Consider the following 18,725-nt stretch of genomic DNA (forward strand, 5'->3'; position numbering starts at 1 on the left):
TCTTAGAGATAAGGAGAGTCATTATCAGAGTGTTGGGAATGTGACCTTGCAGATGCTCTCTACATCTTCAGTAGAGATGCTCTCTACTTGATAATGACTTGGTTGGCCTTGGCCTGAGTTGATATCCAGCATTATGGAATTTCCTAAGACTCACTAAACCCTATTTCCTGCCTAACACAATATGACTCCCAGAACATATGCCCCTGCCCATAAAACCAAACTTAGGCACCTTCCACCTTTCATACTCTCAAAAGTATGAAATCTCCTCTCTTTTGATGAAAAACTAAGACTAGCATTGGCAAGGCAATAAACACACAAAATCAAATGGTTAATCAATCTGCAACACATCTGTGGATCTTATTATAATAATCTCCATGGTTTTCCAACTTAGCCACAAAAGGGTCATAAGAAACTTTATCAAGCACCTGGCTTTATTCTGATATCCCATAACAATGACATTATTCAAACTCTCTTTTTAGTATACAGCTAAGTTTTAAGAAAGAGATGGGGTTAGTTTAGGAAAAGCTTGCTCCTGGGAAGCCCATGCTAACTTCTTAAAACCACTGCCTATGATTCCTCTGGAATCACACTCTCTCTCTTCCTCAATCCACTCTATTCCAAGATTCTTTCACACCTATTCTTTAGAAGGCACTGGGTTAGGTCCATGAAAGATAAAGCAACAAGTAAGCTCATCTCCTAGAAGGGAAAGCCATGACACACATGCAAATAACTCCAATACAAGGTAAAAAAAAAAAAAAAAAAAAAAAGCTTTAAGAAAGTCCCTGAAACAGGAAAGCACTGGTCTTCAAGATGGATTAGCTCTTTATCTGCATGGAACATAGATGTGTAAAGATGGGTAACATAGATAAGAATGGGGCACAGGTTAAAGAGTCACTAATATATCAATAGTTAACCTGAGAAGACTAATTTTGCTTTCTGAGCCACACCTGGAAAAATCTGTCATTTTCTATTTCAGATAATTTAATTGTTTCAATTTATGAAAAACATTTTCCTGTCTTTTCAGTCTTTTGGACCTTTAACCTGTCTTCCATGATTGTCATCAGAAAGGGTTAAACCCCCACGCTACCGATTGCATGTTAAGTTTTAGGAAGCATTGTCAAATGGAGTATCTCTAGCAAGACTTTTTTAAGTGTCCTAAGATATGATAAATTTGAGCCTGAATAATCAAAACACATTTTCAGTCATGTTCATTTCAGCACCTTCATGCCTCCCTCAGTTTAGGTATCCTCACATTTTTACTGATTTGTTTTGTGATTTCCAATTTAAAAATCATCACCTTTGAGTTTTCTAAGCTTAAAAAATTTACACAAGTGAATGATAATGTTGACTGTCTCATTAAAAACTTCAGTGCACAAAAAAATCAAAATGGATGACCACTGCAAAAATATTACCTTTAATTTTTAGTGATGCTAGAATAAATATTTAAAACTACAACAGAAAATTAGGCAATTTATAGGAAGGTGAGAAATCTTTGGAAAAAAATATTCATTGCCAAGGTTAAGACACTCAAAAAAGGCTAGTTACAAACAATAGATCTTCACTGTTCACCAAATCTGTACTTGCAAAATGACCATCTCACTAAAGTATCCATAATCTCCCCCAAATCAATCCTCAAGGTCATTCATGGACATGAATGGAATCATGAAATATGTTTGAGTCTCTCTACACACACATGCCAGCTGAGGTCCAACAAGAAGAGGCTCTGCTTGTTTCAGTTCTCATACTGTAAACAAATGTCCTCTTCAGTCATTTAGTTCCATTTTTTGTATTTTTGTTATTAATTTTGTTTATTAAAATATATCCCCAAGAATAGTGCTGAAGTACTATCTAGGGTCCCTAAGCCCAAGAAAGCTATGATGTGTTTTGAGGGTGGGTGGGACGTGTAAGATAAACTTCACTCAAACAGGAGACATGCATTATAGTAGTGCTAGTCCTGAGTTCAGTTTGTCCTTAAAGAGAAAATAGAGTTACACTTTGACCATTTGGTAAAAATGTTCTGACCAGAGGTGACAGGAACCTAAGCTTGTATTCCCCCCAGGAGCATGGCTGAATGTATGGCCGAATTCAGTGCTCACAGTCCCTTACAGAGCATAGCTACTACAAATAATAAGTATCGACTGTGTATCAATGTGAGGGGGGTTTCCCCTTAATTTCTATAGTCCCCATATTTCATGCAATGAATACTGGGAGCTCTGGGTCTCCTATTTATATTATAGAACAATTCCAAGTCCTAGATATAGTCATTCCTGCTATCTTATCTTATTTTCATCTTATGACCCTTTCAGTTTTTCTTCTATCTTTTTCAAAGGCGTGAGCCCATTCTAGACCTGGCCTTCTCCACCTCCTCTCTAAACACCTGACTGGTCCTTTCTTTGGACCTTAATTCTCTGACATTCCTACCATTCTTGTATAGGTTTCTTTACAAAACAGATCTCTCCAGTTTACTGGGTGACCTCAATTCTTGGCTGCTTTCTCCTCTTTCTTCTTGCCTACGGATGTATGAATATTCACTTTCATCATTGGCCATCAATCACATCTGCATTTTTACCAGTTGTTTAAAACTCCTTTTCAGTAGGCACCTGCCCCAAATTCCCTGCTTTAAACGCTAGGATGACATGGACATTTTCCCCACCATCATTCAAGAAGCCTTTAGAAACAGCTGGTAGGAGGAGCCTGAAATGCCATATTTGTTTAACCTTTTATATTTTTTGACCTTTCATTATGGAAAACTTCAAATGTATATCAGTGTAGTATAATTAATAGCTATTATATTTATAATCAATTATATTTATAATTAATATACTATATTAACTTCAATGTACCCATTACTGAGCTTCAATAACCATCATCAGCACTTTGCCAATCTTTTTCAGGTGTTCCCCCTTCCCTTCTTGTTGTTTTACTTTTGTTGTAATATCTGAAAGCAAAACCAAGATGATGTGTCTTGTTACCAGTAAGAACTTCAGAGTGTATTTATAACCAAAGAGGACACTGTTTTTCAGTATAACCACCATGCCATTATCAAATCCTAACAAAATGAACAACTTCTACCTTCATAAGGAATTCAGTCCATATTAAAATTTTTTATTGTCTCAAAAATGTCTTTTTGAAGATGATTTGTTCAAATAAGAATGCAAACAAAGTTTCCATTTCATTAGCTGAGACCATATTTTAGGTTATGGTAGAGAGATAAATCCTAAGTGCGTTTGAAACAGAGAGGAGGGATTCATTCAACTAAATGAATTAAATAGAACCCTAGCTCACAAACAGGGAAAAATAAACAAAACTGAAACTATTCTGGAAAATCATGAAATAAGGCAATAGCCAGAAAGAAAGCACCAAAGGGGCTAAGAACTTAATTTGAGTAAGGAAATAAATTGAATGAATAATTTAATTATCTTAATGGAACAAATACATTAGATTTTAAAATACCACTTCGGATCAATGAAGTAATGAAAAAAACAGCTATTAAAAAGGAAAACCGTATAGTCATTGTAAGTAATCTAATTTCTCAAACCTTAGTTTCACAAGCACCTTTTGACATCGTGGCACCTTGATAATTACATAAAAAATTTAAATTATCTGACATATACATTTTACATTTTATTTCCTCAAAGAAATCAAATGAAATAAGCCTAAAATTCCACATAAGATAGACAACATTAATGTCATTATTTTAATCTCTTGGATATTTATCTAGATCACTCAACATTTTAAAATCATTATTTTTCTTGCAAAAAGAAAGTGAGAATTGCCATGCAATTTTTTAGGATGACAGCAAATGTTACAGCTTACTTACAAAAACAGGCACTCTACAACCACATGAGGTAGATAATATGACTACAACTTTACAGAAGTAGAAACTGAAATATCATGGTTAGATGATATTGCCAGGGTCGCATCTTGTAACTAACAGCACTGGGACTCTAAAACTAGCCTAATTAATGCTAGGTTCTAAGACTCGACCCACATTCAATCAGAGGAGAGACTGGTTAACAAACCCGGTTTTCCTGTGGAGAAAGGTGAAACCTCAAGAAATATTGGTGGGAATGTAAATTGATGAGACATGATGAAAACAATATGGAGACTCCTCAAAAAATTAAGGAGATAAATACCATATTCCAGCTATCCCACTTCTGGGTATCTATCTGAAAGATACGAAAATACTAATTCAAAAAGATACATGCACCGCTACATTCGCAGCAGCATTATTTACAACAGCCCATATAGGGAAACAATCTAAGTGTTCATCCCGGGGTGAATGGATAACACAGATGTGATAAATACACACAATGGAATACTGCTCAACTATAAAGATAGATGAAATTTTGCCATGTGCAAAAACTTTTGAGGGGACTATGTTAAGTGAAACAAGTGATTTCATCTACCAAATGATACCAGATGATTTCATTTACATGTGGTAAAGAAATAAAACAAAACAAACCCTTAGAGAGAACAGAGTTGTAATTACTAGAGGGGTAAAGGATGTGGGGTGAGTGAAATGAGGAAAGGGGTTTGGATCACTTGTATAGGGATGGATGTAAAGTAGCTTTTTGTTAGTGATCATAATGTAGAGTATACAGATGTCAAATTATAATGCTACACATCTGAAACTTACACAATGTTATAAACTAATGTCACTTCAACAAAAATTTATTTTAAAAAAAGAAGCAAGGTTCCCAAATGCTTCACTGGGAATCATCAAACCCACATCAATCTTCTCCCTCTGCAGCAGATACATATACACATACACAAACAAGGATGATTTATTTGTTTAGATAAGCATATATTCTAATTAAAAATAAGAAAATATAACAATATAATCTAAATTATAAATTTTAGGATGTCTCATACTTTTTAGGTTCATTATCAAAAGTGGCTCCAAATTTTCTCTTCCTCCTTAAAGTAAGATTTTCTAAAATGTTTCTGTATTCAGTTATAATTTTTTTTGTCTCATCCCCCAAACTAATCCAAAACTCTAGAGAAAGAAATAAGAATTACAACTTAACCCTCCCCATCAACTCTGCAGTTATATTTTAGAGTAGTATGATTTAAAAGAGGTTAAGTATAGCTCTGAGAAAGTTTAATGATAACTTTAAATATGACCAGTACTGTTTGTCTGCACATAGTTAATGATGCTATTATAAGGGCATGAATCCTGGCCTGTCGGGTTAGAAGGTTGTTTTTTTGTTTGTTTTTTTTTTTTTTGGAAAGAGATGGGTCTGCCAGCATCTTTATCACCACTAAGAGGTAGTTTTAGCATTTCAAAGGAATTTTTTCCTAATTGTCTTTTGAGAAACATATTTTCAAAAATATTTATTTATGTACTGGGAACCCACAGATCTTGTTAAATCAAATATTTCATATTCCAGTACAAGTCTGGACACATCAAACCTCAAAGACTTTCTTAAGGCTTACTAGACCAGCATATGTGATTTTATTTCCAGCAAAATAAGAATCAAACTTTAAGGTTACTGCAGATAATTCTCAGTCACTGCAAACACAGAAGGATATGCCCAGCAAAGTTGTTGGCACTAAAACATTCCAAAGTAAGGGCAATCCTCACAACATTATATATTAGCATTAATAAATGCCCTCTTCCCTAGTTTGTTTCTGAATTTTTGGGTTATGTGGACTCATTTGGCTCATTTAATTTAGCAGTGTGAGTGACTATGTCAGGCACCTCACAGAGTTTAATCATTGTAGAATTGACCATATGTGCATTGGGCAGGTCTAAGTCATGTGACACATATGACACATCATCATGTATATGGTGTGGGGGAGGAGCAGGTGATCCCACAGTTTTCCCAATAGGGGATGTCTCCATGGAGTCTCTGAATCTCCCTTGATGCTTGTGGACATCAGGACACCATTCTGCTTTAAGTTGTACATGTTGTCTGAGCCTGGAAAATGGCTAGCTACTGGCCCATTTGATTTCATGAGCTCTTGCAACTGTCCCCATACTAGAATTCTCAAAGTGTGAGGTCCCCAGACCAGCAACAGCAGTAGCAGCAGCATAACCTGGGAACTTGTCAGAAATGTAAATCCTCAGACTAATCACATACCTCTTGAATCAGAAAAAAAGAGGTTGACCCAGCAATGTATGTCCTTCACAGGACTCAGATAAGCATTAAAGTTTGGGAACATTTGCTATAAATAATATTTTAGATGGATCAATTATTGTGAAAATCATTATATTTGGGCTTAATTTCCATTAAAATCAACTCAGAGTATCTTACTGATTTTTCAATATTCCCATAAAAGTAAATTCATATACAGGGAAGCTTTGAACTTACCAAAAGTAAATTCAAAAAAGTAAGAGAATATTTGAAAACAATTACCCTCTATTTTTCTCATACATGGTCTCTGGAACAAATTTTTTTTTATATAATAATATGTAAGAAAATATTTTAGTGCATTGCTCAATCATGTTACATACTGGTTCTCAGTATCTGGGGCAACTCCCAACTCCCAATCAAGGCAACATGACCTTGAGACCAGAACAACATGGGTCTGAAGAGCAAGGATCCTGAGTTCATGTCTCAGCTCTGTCACTTCCCACCTGGGTGTTGTTGGAAAACTCACTTTATCCCTCAATTTCCCCAAATGTGAAGTGAAACTACATGCAACCTTTGGCAGAGAAAAAGAAAAATTTGAGAGAAAAAGTGTCTTTTTAACAAATGGTGCTGGAGTAACAAGTTATCCCCATGGAAAAAAGTGAATCTGCATTTTTTTTTCAATGCCAGATGAATTGGCATGGTAGATAATAAGAGTATTTCTGAAAATTCTTTTCTACACCAGATCAACTAGCAATAATTTAACTGTACATTGAAGTGATTACCATTCACATAACCCAAACTGAAAGCATCTTGTGAGTCTTCTTGAACCATATCCCATAAATATATCCAGATTGTCCCCGTCCAACTTTCCCCCATACACAGACATCTCATAAAAGAGGAAGTGAATGGAGGGGAATTTGGAATGGAAAGAAACAGGAAGATTACTTGTGTGAAGTTAACATTAAAATTTTGCATTTTGCAATTTTTATAAAAACATAAGACCCTGTAAATAATTTATATGTTAGGGCCTTTCCTAGTTATGAAGGCCTATGCAAGTGAGAGCCCAGAGCTCAAACTTCATTAGCTTTGTGGTAAATCTGCTTATTCATATTGTACATGATATAAAATCCAAAAGACACAAAAAGATAGTACAATGTAAAGTCTTCTCCTCAGTCACAGCCCTCTTCCCTAAGGCAGTTAATATCTTCAGTTTCCTGTGTCCTTCCTGAAATATTATGCATAAATAGTAATTTTGTGCTGAGCTATTTGGTGACATTTCCCACTCCATCTTTTTTTTTCCCCCACGAGCATTAGCCTGTTATATGCATTATTCTACCCTTGCTTTTTTCCAGTTTGGAGCTATCATTCACATATAATACAAGCCACCCCTTTAAAGTGTATAGCTCAATGATTTTTAGTACATTCACAGATATGTACAATGTATTTGTCATCAAAACTATTTCAGAACATTTTCAATCAGTTCAAAAAGATACCAGATACCCATTAGCTCTCATCTACTTTTTTCCTAAGTGTACTTCTTTGCCCATTCTTAGGCACCCCACTAATTACTCTCTATGTGAGAACTATTTAATTTTAAATACTTCTTAACATACTTCAGCTTCAAAAAACTAGGGGCTACAAACATTTAAATCACTTTCTATAAGAATGCACCTGCTAACTTATTTTTTTTAAATAAAAGTCACAATACATCTGCATTCATTCCTAACAAAAGATTCAATGACAGAAAAACAGCTCAATCTGCAACAAAAGCAGTGTATACAACATCTAACCGCAAACACCCTGATCAAGAGAAAACATTTCCAAATATTTTCTTTAAAGATCCCTAAGTTGTTATGGGAGAAAAGGCCAAGAAAAGGCCAAGTACAGACTTGAGCAGATTAGTTAAGAATGTGATTGGATGAATTACAGATTTTACATTTGGCAAAGTGAAGTAGAAGGCAGGCAAAATTCCAAGTCTCTGCTCTTTCATTCAAATGAATACTCCCCTTCTTTTTTGCACCTGATAACTTAATATTAAAACACATTTCATATTATAATTAAAAGACCAATTAGCTTTGTGGAAAGAAGCTGTCACTGAAGAATCTTTTAAATATGCTGAGTTGACAAGAAAATCATTACCAAATATTGCTTAACAAACAGTGACGATGCCCTTGCCATCACGTAGACCTAGGTCTGAGTTCTGGCTTGGGCATTCACCAACTAACTGACCTTGGGCAAATCCCTGAGTTTCCTACTTGGTCATCTTGCCTCTACTTTTTTGTCCTCCAGTCCATTCTTCTATAGCAGTCACGGGATCCTAATCTATTCCTCAAGAAAACTAATGCTTCCTCCCTGCTTGAGGGCCTTTGCACATGCTGCTCTACCACTGCCTCCACTCCTCAGAGCATCTATTCCCAAGCTTCACCCTACCAATTCTATTAAACCTTTGGGTCTCAAGTCACTTCTCAGAAAGCTATTCCAAATTAGGCTGTATTAGATCTATATTATATTAATAGTTGTACACTCCTGCTAATATTAAAAAACTCTATTATAATTTTATTGTTCCTTTGTAATTTTCTGTTTAATGCCAAGTTATACAACTAGACTGAAAGCTCCCTGTAGGTAGGGTTCATGACTGTTCAATGATGTATTGCTCACACCAGCCACCGGTTCAGAGCACAGCTGAGAATGAACATTCTAACAGTTCTCAAGGCATTGTTTCAGCAAACAAGAGTGACAAACAGAGTTCAGCAAACAGAGTTAAGAAGGAAGCACACTTTTGGATCAGCTGGGTTCTCACATGGGCAATACTGTCAGATGAGAAAATAAATTCTCTTTCAAAATCAGGTAAAAGCTTGTAACAACTCCTCTCAGTTTATACAGAGAGCTAACTTCAGATTCAAATTTCTGGGACTCATGCATATAAAACCAAATAACCAAGTCTGATATCAAATACCATCATGGGTAACAGCTATATCATCCTTTTAGACAAGCTGGACATAAAAGGGAAATAGGAAAATTTGTCTGATTTCCTTTTGTTTCTGTGGCTTGCATTCAATCTCCTCTGTCTTTTAACCTTCATTGTAACTGGGACAAGTCTAGTGAGGGAAAGAAGGTTCTTGGTCTTCTGATCACAGTCCTGATTCTGCTGATCCACATACATGTTAACCACAAGTGCCCTCCCCTTCATATCATGTACATTATCCATTTCCTTCAATTCTCCCTGACTCCTCCCCTCGGTTTCTCCCAAGACATGAAACACAATGATACAGAAAAGAGATAGACTTAATTAAAGACTTTGGGAGCTATGTTATCTTGGAGAGACCTCTAAACATCTGGCAGGAAGTTATTCTGGAGTCTGGAAAAAGGGAAAGAAAGTTTAAGGTCAAAAGTAGACAGTGGAGGGAAAGAAATGGGAAAGGAAACTAGATAAAATAGAATAGACTGCTGGGTCTTTTTCTTATAATTAACCCCCTCCCTCCCACAACCCCCAAAAACCTAGAGTTGAGAGCTTGTACATCTTCTCAGGCTGCTAGTCACTGTCTTCCACCTCTGGGATAATTTAATCCTATATAACAGAGTCCCAGGAATTTTCCAATGATGACATTTCAAGAAGATGACTTATTTGTTCTTGCTGCTCAGCCCAAAGTAATATATTATGAAAGATCTGCAGTTAAGTTTATGTATATATGTGGGGAGGAGTAGGTGGCTATGATCAGGTTATTAAATAGTAAGAGTGCATTTTTGGTAATAAAACCCCTAAGGGTATCACAAAACCCAGTTAAAGGCTGGGGTTCCCCTTTAGAATTTCCAGTATCACAAAGATACTAAACATGATAACCTCAGAGGGAACCTACCATAGATGGTCTGCTTATTTGTTCCACCTGCAATGCTTTCTGTTTTGTTTTGCTTTTTCAAATAAGCAGTCACTATTCTAAATAACTGCATCCAATCCAGGCATACTGAAACTTTTGACATTCCAGACATGCCCATATAAAAAGGATGTCCTCCAGCTGACAGGCCTCAGAGTTATATGGAAAGAAAAGAACAAAACCTATGAAGGAGGCTTTTCCCCAGGGAACTTTCTGACCTTAGGACTTTGTGTGTGCAATCTCCCAACCCCAATTAAAGATCATTTTACCCTCTAGAAGCTACCAAAAGATGAAAGCAGTCCCAGGAAGAGCCTTGTTCACTTCCTCCAGACACAATAGGCAGCCACCTGCTCGGGGGATTTATTCACCAGCTTCCGAGTTCCTATGCCATGGAGTCACTGCTGCTGGTACCCTAAAGGACAAGCAGGAGAAAACAAAGGAGCCAGGTGGCTCAGGCAGAGGAAGGAGTGGGGAGGTTTCTCACACCCCCACAATGCAGCCTGGGGCTTGTGGAAGCTCCTCCATTGCAAGCTGGGTGCTAAGACAGCTATTTGAACTGGACTAGGAGAGGAAGGAATAAACAGCCCTTCTTAAGTACTGCCTAGTCCTTTATTTTAAAGGGAAGAAAACTGGTAAGCATGAAACAACTATTTATGAAACATGGCAAGAGCTTTCATCTATTGGTTTGGTTGTATTTTGCCATGAATGACTTCCTTGGCAATTGATACACTGAAGAATCTTAAGAAGAACAAAGTCAGTTATAGAATTAGGCATAAGCACTGTTTACTAAGTAAAACTCTTTTCCTACAAAGCTGAGTGGAATGTTAGGCAGGCAACTAGACTGATCACACCCACTATAGTTAGTTGAGGGACAGATCTTGCAGAAGGGATTTGATGGGTCATTCCATATGCCCCCTTAAAGGTTCTGGAAAAAAGGCATGGAAGAGCTATTAAAATGAGAGGGAGGAAGAAATAAAATATGAGAGAAGAAAAGGTGAAAAAAACCCAAAATTCACATCTGCTTATCTCTCTTCTGTTTTCCCATGGAAGTAAATGGGGTAAAAGAAATAACTTTGGAATTATTGGTAGAATTAAAAAGAAAAATATTAACTTTACCGGATTTCACCTACAATTGCATGCAGTGCATAGTTGTCTAATCAGACTATAAAATTCCTGCATTTACATATTCATACTTACCTTCTCCCACTATTTTATTCTTACTGCATAAACATAACATGGTCATTGCAAATTTTTTTTGAAATCCTGGATTTTAAATAATTTACCACAATTTCAAAGACACTTTACCATTGTTGATATTTTACTGCATACTTTTACATTTTTTAAAGATTTATTTATTTATGCAGACCTGGGATGCAGGTCAGAGGTGCCAGGGGTAAGAGGATTCACCAGAGACAGATGGGGAGCAGAACAGGCAGAGCTACTGAAATACACTGCTGAGGGGAGCAGTGGGCGAGACAGGAGAGATCTGCTGTGCCATGTGGGTAGCTCCCTGGCTGGCTGGGGAATCGTACTCATGCTGCAGTGGCTGTGGATAGCTTCATAGTGCTGCATCTAAACCCCTGTTGCCACCAGGGAGGCCCATTTTTACATTTTTTTTGCATGCAAACATAGACATATAAATTTGTGAAACATAAATAGTAAGTTAGCTGGAGGAGGAGTTTGTTTATAAAAATGTCCTCACACTATAACTATTAGATTTTTTTCCCATATGTTTGTTTGTTCAAATAAACGTAAGTTTGTTTCCATTCTCTTAGCAAACATTCTTAGCAAATACCCTCACTATTACTGATAAACTAGTCCTGGAAAACAACAGTGCTGCTAAGGGCTTAACAGCCCACCAAGTACCAAGTTCACCTTCGGCAATCACATAATTAGGGAGCCTCTATATATCACTGAGAGCACATTAGAAAGTCCTCCTGGGATGAATGCGTAAAGTGAGAAAAACCTTTAATAATCATTTTCTTTGAGGGTTTGTGGTATGGTTTAGAAGACTTTCGACATTATGAAAGTATAAGGACTTCTTTCATTATTTCCCTTATTTATCTACTCACAGAAATATCTTTTTCTCAAATAATTACCATAAAGAATTTTTAGTTAAGGTAGTAAAAGGACTTGGCAAATCCAAATGACACATAAGAAATAGTCTTCACTGTAGATAACCATATGCTGTCATATAAGAAGGGTTATAAATTTCATTATATGGAAAACCTTAGAAAGATAATAAAAGATTATCAATATTTCCCAAAGTCCCTACTAGGAAAAAAAAACTTTTCTAATGTGAGATGATCACAAGCTGTTTGTAACTAGGTAATAAAAGACTTTGTCATAATTGGAAATGAGATTTTTTCTTTAAATAATAGATTTTATTTTTATATTCCCCATACAATTGCAACCCCCCATTCTGACCCCAATCCCTCCCCTCCTGCCCCCCACCCCCCAAAAAAGTGTCTCTGGTTCATAGTTTTTTGTTGATTTTGATTTTCACTTTCTTATAGTTATTCATTTTCCTGGTCCCTTATTTAAGTTTTCTAGATTCCTGCTATGAGTGAGACCATCCGGTATTTTTCTTTTTCTTTCTGGCTTATTTCGCTGAGCATGATCCCTTCCAGCGCCATCCATGTTGCTGCAAATTGCATGTGTTTATCTTTTTTGAATGCTGAGTAATATTCCATGGTATATATGTACCACATCTTCTTGATCCAGTCATCTATTTTTGGGCATTTGGGCTGTTTCCAAAGCTTAGCTATTGTAAACAGTGCTGCTATAAACATAGGGGTGCAGGTTTTCTTTGGAATTGATGTTTCTGTGTCCGTTGGGTAAATACCTAGGAGTGGAATTGCTGGATCATATGGAAGCTCTATGTTTAGTAGGTCCAGAAATCTCCACACAGCTCTCCATAGTGGTTGGGCCAGTTTGCACTCCCACCAACAGTGCAGGAGAGTTCCTTTTTCTCCACACCCTCGCCAACATTTGTTGTTGCTAGTTTTTTTAATATGTGCCATTCTCACTGGTGTAAGATGGTATCTCATGGTAGATTTGCATTTCCCTGATGACAAGTGATGTTGAACATTTTTTCATATGCCTGTTGGCCATTTGCAGGAAATGAGATTGTTTTACATCAATATTCTTTAGCCTAAAATATCCTACTTTCTGCTCACCAATGCCTTCCTATTTCACACCTGGGCTGGTCCACAGCAGAACTTTAAAAGCTTCTGTCTGTTATACTATTTCATAGGGTTGAAAACTGAGTTAGAGTATATGTCAGATACATAAAAAGAATGCTTATGCCGGGCCTCCCCTGGTGGCACAGCGGTTGTGCACTGGGCTGAGAAGCTGCCCGCAGCCTGTGCAGCACCGATTTGATACTGGGCCGCCTGAGAGGGTCCCACATGGCATGACAGACCTCTCCTGCCACGCCCACTGCTCCCCTTAGCAGTGTATTTCGTCAGTCTGCCTGTTCTGTTCCCGGGTCTGGCGCTGGTGAATTCTCTCACTCTCCTGCGCTTCTGATTGTACCCAGTGCTTGTATAAATAAATAAATAAATAAATCTTAAAAAAAAAAAAAAAGAATGCTTATGCTACATGCATAGTGAATGGTGTGCATCATGTAGGACAAGAACTCTTATTGTCAATCCTATCTTTGAAAACTATGTGAAAGACAATAGGAATGGTGTTTAAAATACAACTTTACATGCAGTAATTAACTCAGAAATAACATTCCCACAACCAAGGCATATCTCAGATTCAACATGACTAGCAACTAATTTTTTTTTTTGTATCCAAAACTTGTTTATTAGGATGGTTTCTCATTCATCTTGATTCAGGGTGCTTTCAGTGCTGCTTCCGTCTGAAGGAGCATCCTTCTTGTAAGCCTTGCTTTTCCTGCTGTAGGCTGGCAGAGGACAGTGGAGCAGCCAACACACAATACTACCGTTTGTGCATGGCTAAAGACAGTGGTGATTTTATAGCATCCTGAGCATTTCACATCCATGAAATAGGAATTGGGGCTCTGCACCAGGAGCTTCTTGTGTCTCCTCTTCTCCTCTTCTGGAGAGGGATGAAGGAAATCCTTTGCGAGAGGCATGTTCTCATGGGGAGGTCATCACCGCCGGAAGCTAGCAACTCATTTTTTTTCATCTCTACTGCCACCATTTTAAAGTAAGACACTTTTTGTTCTTAATCCACATTCTTATTGTCTTGCACACACACTCTTTGCGTAATATGGAACTTGTTTTCATTCTTATAAGGGCTTAAGATTTACTCACTGTTGCAGGGTTAAATATTCCTAAGAATAGAACAGGCAATGTTGCTTTTCACACTCACCTAGTACTCTCCAAAACTATTCTGTGAATTCAAGAGCTTTCCCATTGATGATATGTTCAGTAAGTGTTTTTGTTCATTAAACCCAGGACACTGTCGCCCTCCGTTTAAGGGGCTCACAAAATTTAGCCAGCAACCTTTTGTACCTTGCAAAACAGATAACCATGAGTAGCCAGCATGTCTGAGGGACTCTCATGCTGCAATTTGAGAAGACTGAAAATGGACACCAAGAGAGGGAGCTGCTAATTAATTCTTCTCCTCCTCATCAGTTCCAAATGCTTCAAACAATTGATCTGGGAACACAGTTTTGACATTGTTGAGATAATAACTTGATTTGTTCCCAAAATGCTGGGAAAGCTGCTGCAACCCTATCTGGTGAGAACAATTTGTAGTCTTTTCTTCCCAAAGCCAGAAGCAAAGTTTGCTTCCAAAGACAAGGAATGCTTCCTGTCTGTTTTGGAAGCCAGACGAGTCAAGGGGCTGACTCTATGCACCAGTCTTATCAACTTGGCACTGAATTATGAACTAGTTTAGATTAGTCAACGCAACATCTACCAAAATAGAATTTCCTGACCAATAGTATCAAAATGCAGGTGTTTTACAATGTGTCCTAAAACAGAAATTAGGATACATGGTCACTTTGCATTACAATATTTATGGTGTTGGAGGAGGGAAGTGAAAATGGCTATAGGACAATAAACAGTTGGAAAGCTATAATTAATGAATAGGAGTTACATGGTAGCAAGGTAGGGATGCAAGATGAAAACTGCCACAAGCAAATTAAACTGTAGCCAAGTACATAAGGAGCTGTTCTCAAATCCTCCTCAGTCACTACCCTCTCATACCCTCCTAACAGACAACAATCTCAAAAGACTCATTAAACTAAGGTTTCTCAATTTTCGCATAACTGACATTTTGGACTGGATAATTCTTAGATGTGGGGGCTGCCCTGTGCATTGGAGGGTGCTAAGCAGCATTTTTGCTATCTACCTAATGCACCCACCTACAAGCCCTTGTTCAGCTGTAACAACAAAAATGTCTTCAAACATTGTCAAATGCTCCCCGGGGGGCAAAACTACCCTTGACTGATCTGCCCTAAGCCATCTTGCACTAGACAAGAGAACCAACTTATGGAAGCTAAAGTTCCACCATGGACCCTTCAACAAATCATATACCTGAGAACTGTGTTCATCCATGTGGGGAGCGGGGGGGGGGGGGCGGGGGTCGCGCACACCTTTTTATCATGCTCACAAAAGCTCCATTCAGGTCAGCAGAAGCACCACATTTATACAGGCTGCTGCTCTTCCCTCACTTCCCAATCTCTGCTCCAGCCTCTGCTCAGGCCTCGCAACCATGAAGTCCTTGAAACTGTTCTTCCCAAATCCATTGGGTAGGACTCAATTCTCATGGCTCCACAGAGTCAGATACCGGTAACTAACACTCCTTGAATACACTCTTGGCTGTTTCTTGTGTCCTCTCTAATCACTGCTCCTCAGTCTCTTTGGAGCCTGTTTTTTGGTGTTCAGCCCTAAGACTTCTTTTCCCATTCTATCACCCCATCCCCTCATGTGGTGGTCACACTGACTCACAAGTGCAATGAACATCTATATGGAGGAGACTCTGCAGAGCTCAATTCACTGTGCTTTCTCTTTTCTGATCTTGAAATGCAAGCTTCCAACTGACATTTCCCTTTTTGGTGTAGCACAGACCCCTACAAATAATCTGTCCAAAACTGAGCTCAAAACTGAGCTCATCGCCTGACCCCTAGGCTTCCTCTCACTGGGTCTCCCAGAAATCTAAGCCTTACACTCAATTTTTCCTTCTCCCCATTCAATCAGCTCACAGAGAATCTACTCCTAAGCCTCCACTTTCTCTAGCCCCATGGTTCTGCCCTAGCCCTGGTGATGATTTCTCTCGCCAGAGATGTCTCAGTTCTCAGGTTATCTGAACATACCCAAGAAGAACAGAACTTTTTCAACCTGCACTTTTTTTTTTAAAGATTTATTTATTTATCTATACAAGCACTGGGTACAGGCAGAAGCGCAGGAGAGTGACAGAATTCACCAGAGCCAGAGCAAGGAGCAGAAAACGCAAATGGACGGAGTATACTGCTGAGGGGAGTAGCGGGCGCAGAAGGAGAGGTCTTTCGTGCCATGTGGGACGACCCTCGCAGGTGGCAAACCGGCACTGCAGAGGCTGCGGGCAGCTTCGCAGCCCAACACTCAATTGCTGCACCACTGGGAAGGCCCTCAACCTGCACTTTAAAGGCCATCCCTCATGAGCCAAAACGCTTCAATGGTTTCCCACCACCCAAGGACTAAAATTTAAAATTTGTTTACTTGGTTTGCAAGGTCCTTTATCACCTACTCCTCCTACCACCCCCACACACCCATGCCCAACTCCATGCTCCAATTTGAAATCACAACTAAACTCTCTTAGGATCTAAACACAGGATGCTGCCCCACTGGCCCCTGCTCTGTTTGGAACATCCTCTTCCCCAAATCTGTCACTTCATCTGGTACCTCCCCCTGACTGAACAGGTTTCAGCTTCAACTTCACTGACTAATATTCCCTCTAATGTTCCCAGTATTATGTGCTTATAATATCCTGTGCTTCCCCCATCAGAAGACTTACTTTGTCTGGTTCCCCAACTAAACCTCACTTTCCCCTGAACTTAGCCCTTCAATTTCAACTTACTGATCCCTACATTCAGGTGGATACTTCCTCTGTTCGCTGCTTATCTCAAATAAATTATAGCTCATCAATACAGAATATAAGTACCAGGGCTACAGAATGCCCCCTTCTGCTGTAGATGCTATAGTGATATAAAATACATGCAATGACATGGAACTAGCCCCAAAGAAAATCTGAAGCTGCAGAAATAACATGAAATGTTACATTTACTAAGCAACTACAAATTCAAATTAATAAGGGCAGCCTAAGAAAATATGTGGTTAGATGTAAAATTGAAGAATTATCAAAATGAAGTACAATCTGGAGCCTCTTTCTAGAGATAGGATTTAGACAGATTTTGAGGGTGGTGAGGGGCAAATCAATGGGCACAGAAATTAGAGAAAAGTCAGACTTTGCTACAGTTAACAGCCTTTTAAAGAGTGGTTGGGCTTATCATGTTTTTTTCAAGTGAAAACTTTGTAAATTGCCCCCTGTTAGTTTTCCAGTGGCACCAAACCACAATATGGAACAGTCACTCTTTGGTGGCTTGGGAACCACAAGTCAGAGATCTGTGCTGACTCTCCCTCTGTAGAAAGACAAATAGTAAGTCCAAGGCTGGAATTTCTCAAACATCAATTTTCTCAAAATAGATGCAACTGGATAAAAAAATAGTAAACTATTTGGATGAAAAGTGAACTTCCTTTTATCTCTCATGGCACTTATTTATATATAACATTTAAAAACTAGGAAAATTTCAATTTGTAAGTAAAAATGTCTTCAGTGATTCCTAACCCTCTGAGGGTAGTACTGTGTCCATTTTACAACTGAGACAATGAAGGCTCAGATCCAGAGACAGATTATCAAGTCAGATTCCTAAAGCTGTGTTCTGAGCCTCCTCTTAAACAAGTAACTGTGCAAGAAATAGTTTTTGCCAAATAGGACCAAACTGCTGAAACCCACCTGTTTGAAGGAACCTTCACAGGTATCTATAATTAAGTCAGGAATGTTCCAACTTGAACTAGTTGCTGTCAATTTAGTTTTAAAAATAGCTCCTGCCTGAAGCAAAACGTGCCAGTTAGGAACTTCAGCTAGTTTTGTCAATCATGGAATAACCTTTACTGAAAAGCTCTACATTCCTTCTTTCTCCTTCCTGGAGAGCTGAGAACAATCACAGAATGCTTAAGATTTCTGCCTTCTTCTTTATAAGAAAAATATATATATTTTTTTCTTTTACAGAGAAAAAGTGGGGGGCAGAGTCACAGGCCCTTTGGACTTTGCACAGATTTCCTTTTCAGTCACTTTGGAAAAGAATACATTTACTAAGCACTTAAAACATGCCAAGCATTTCCTAACACCATTCTTCTTAAGTAAAATCACCCTAGATTTTTATTGCCTATTCTTAGGGGTAAGAAAGCGGAGGCTGAGAGTGTCCAAAGCCTGTATTTTTTTTCCATACCAAGCTGACTGCAATAATGCCATCACCTGCTGTCAATGCTGTTCTTAATAGCTCTACTTCCAGACCAAAAAAAAAAAAAAAGATGAATACCTTAAGGGTGGGGAGAAGAATCAACTCAGACACAAATGTTTGATCCTACTTAGGGCAAGATGCTGTATTGAGTGAGGCAATAAAAGGAATGGACCCTTAAATTAATGTGTTTGTATGTGTGTGTGTGTGTGTGTATGTATGTATGTGTGTAAAGGTATATCCAAATCAGTGGAAATTAGAAAATGGCCCTCTCTCAGTAGTGGCTCAGTAGTG

The 18,725-nt window shown here is 38.2% G+C and overlaps 1 pseudogene across 1 annotated transcript; it reads right to left on the bottom strand.

Annotated features, from left to right (window-relative positions):
• Positions 1-13,804: 13,804 nt before the first annotated feature.
• LOC311174241 (small ribosomal subunit protein eS27-like) lies at positions 13,805-14,057 on the bottom strand (annotated as a pseudogene). The gene has a single exon. The product of its transcript is annotated as a small ribosomal subunit protein eS27-like (transcript).
• Between the last annotated feature and the right edge of the window lie 4,668 nt (positions 14,058-18,725).

Source organism: Talpa europaea, assembly GCF_964194135.1.
Source record: "Talpa europaea genome assembly, chromosome: 7".
Lineage (NCBI taxonomy): Eukaryota > Metazoa > Chordata > Mammalia > Eulipotyphla > Talpidae > Talpa > Talpa europaea.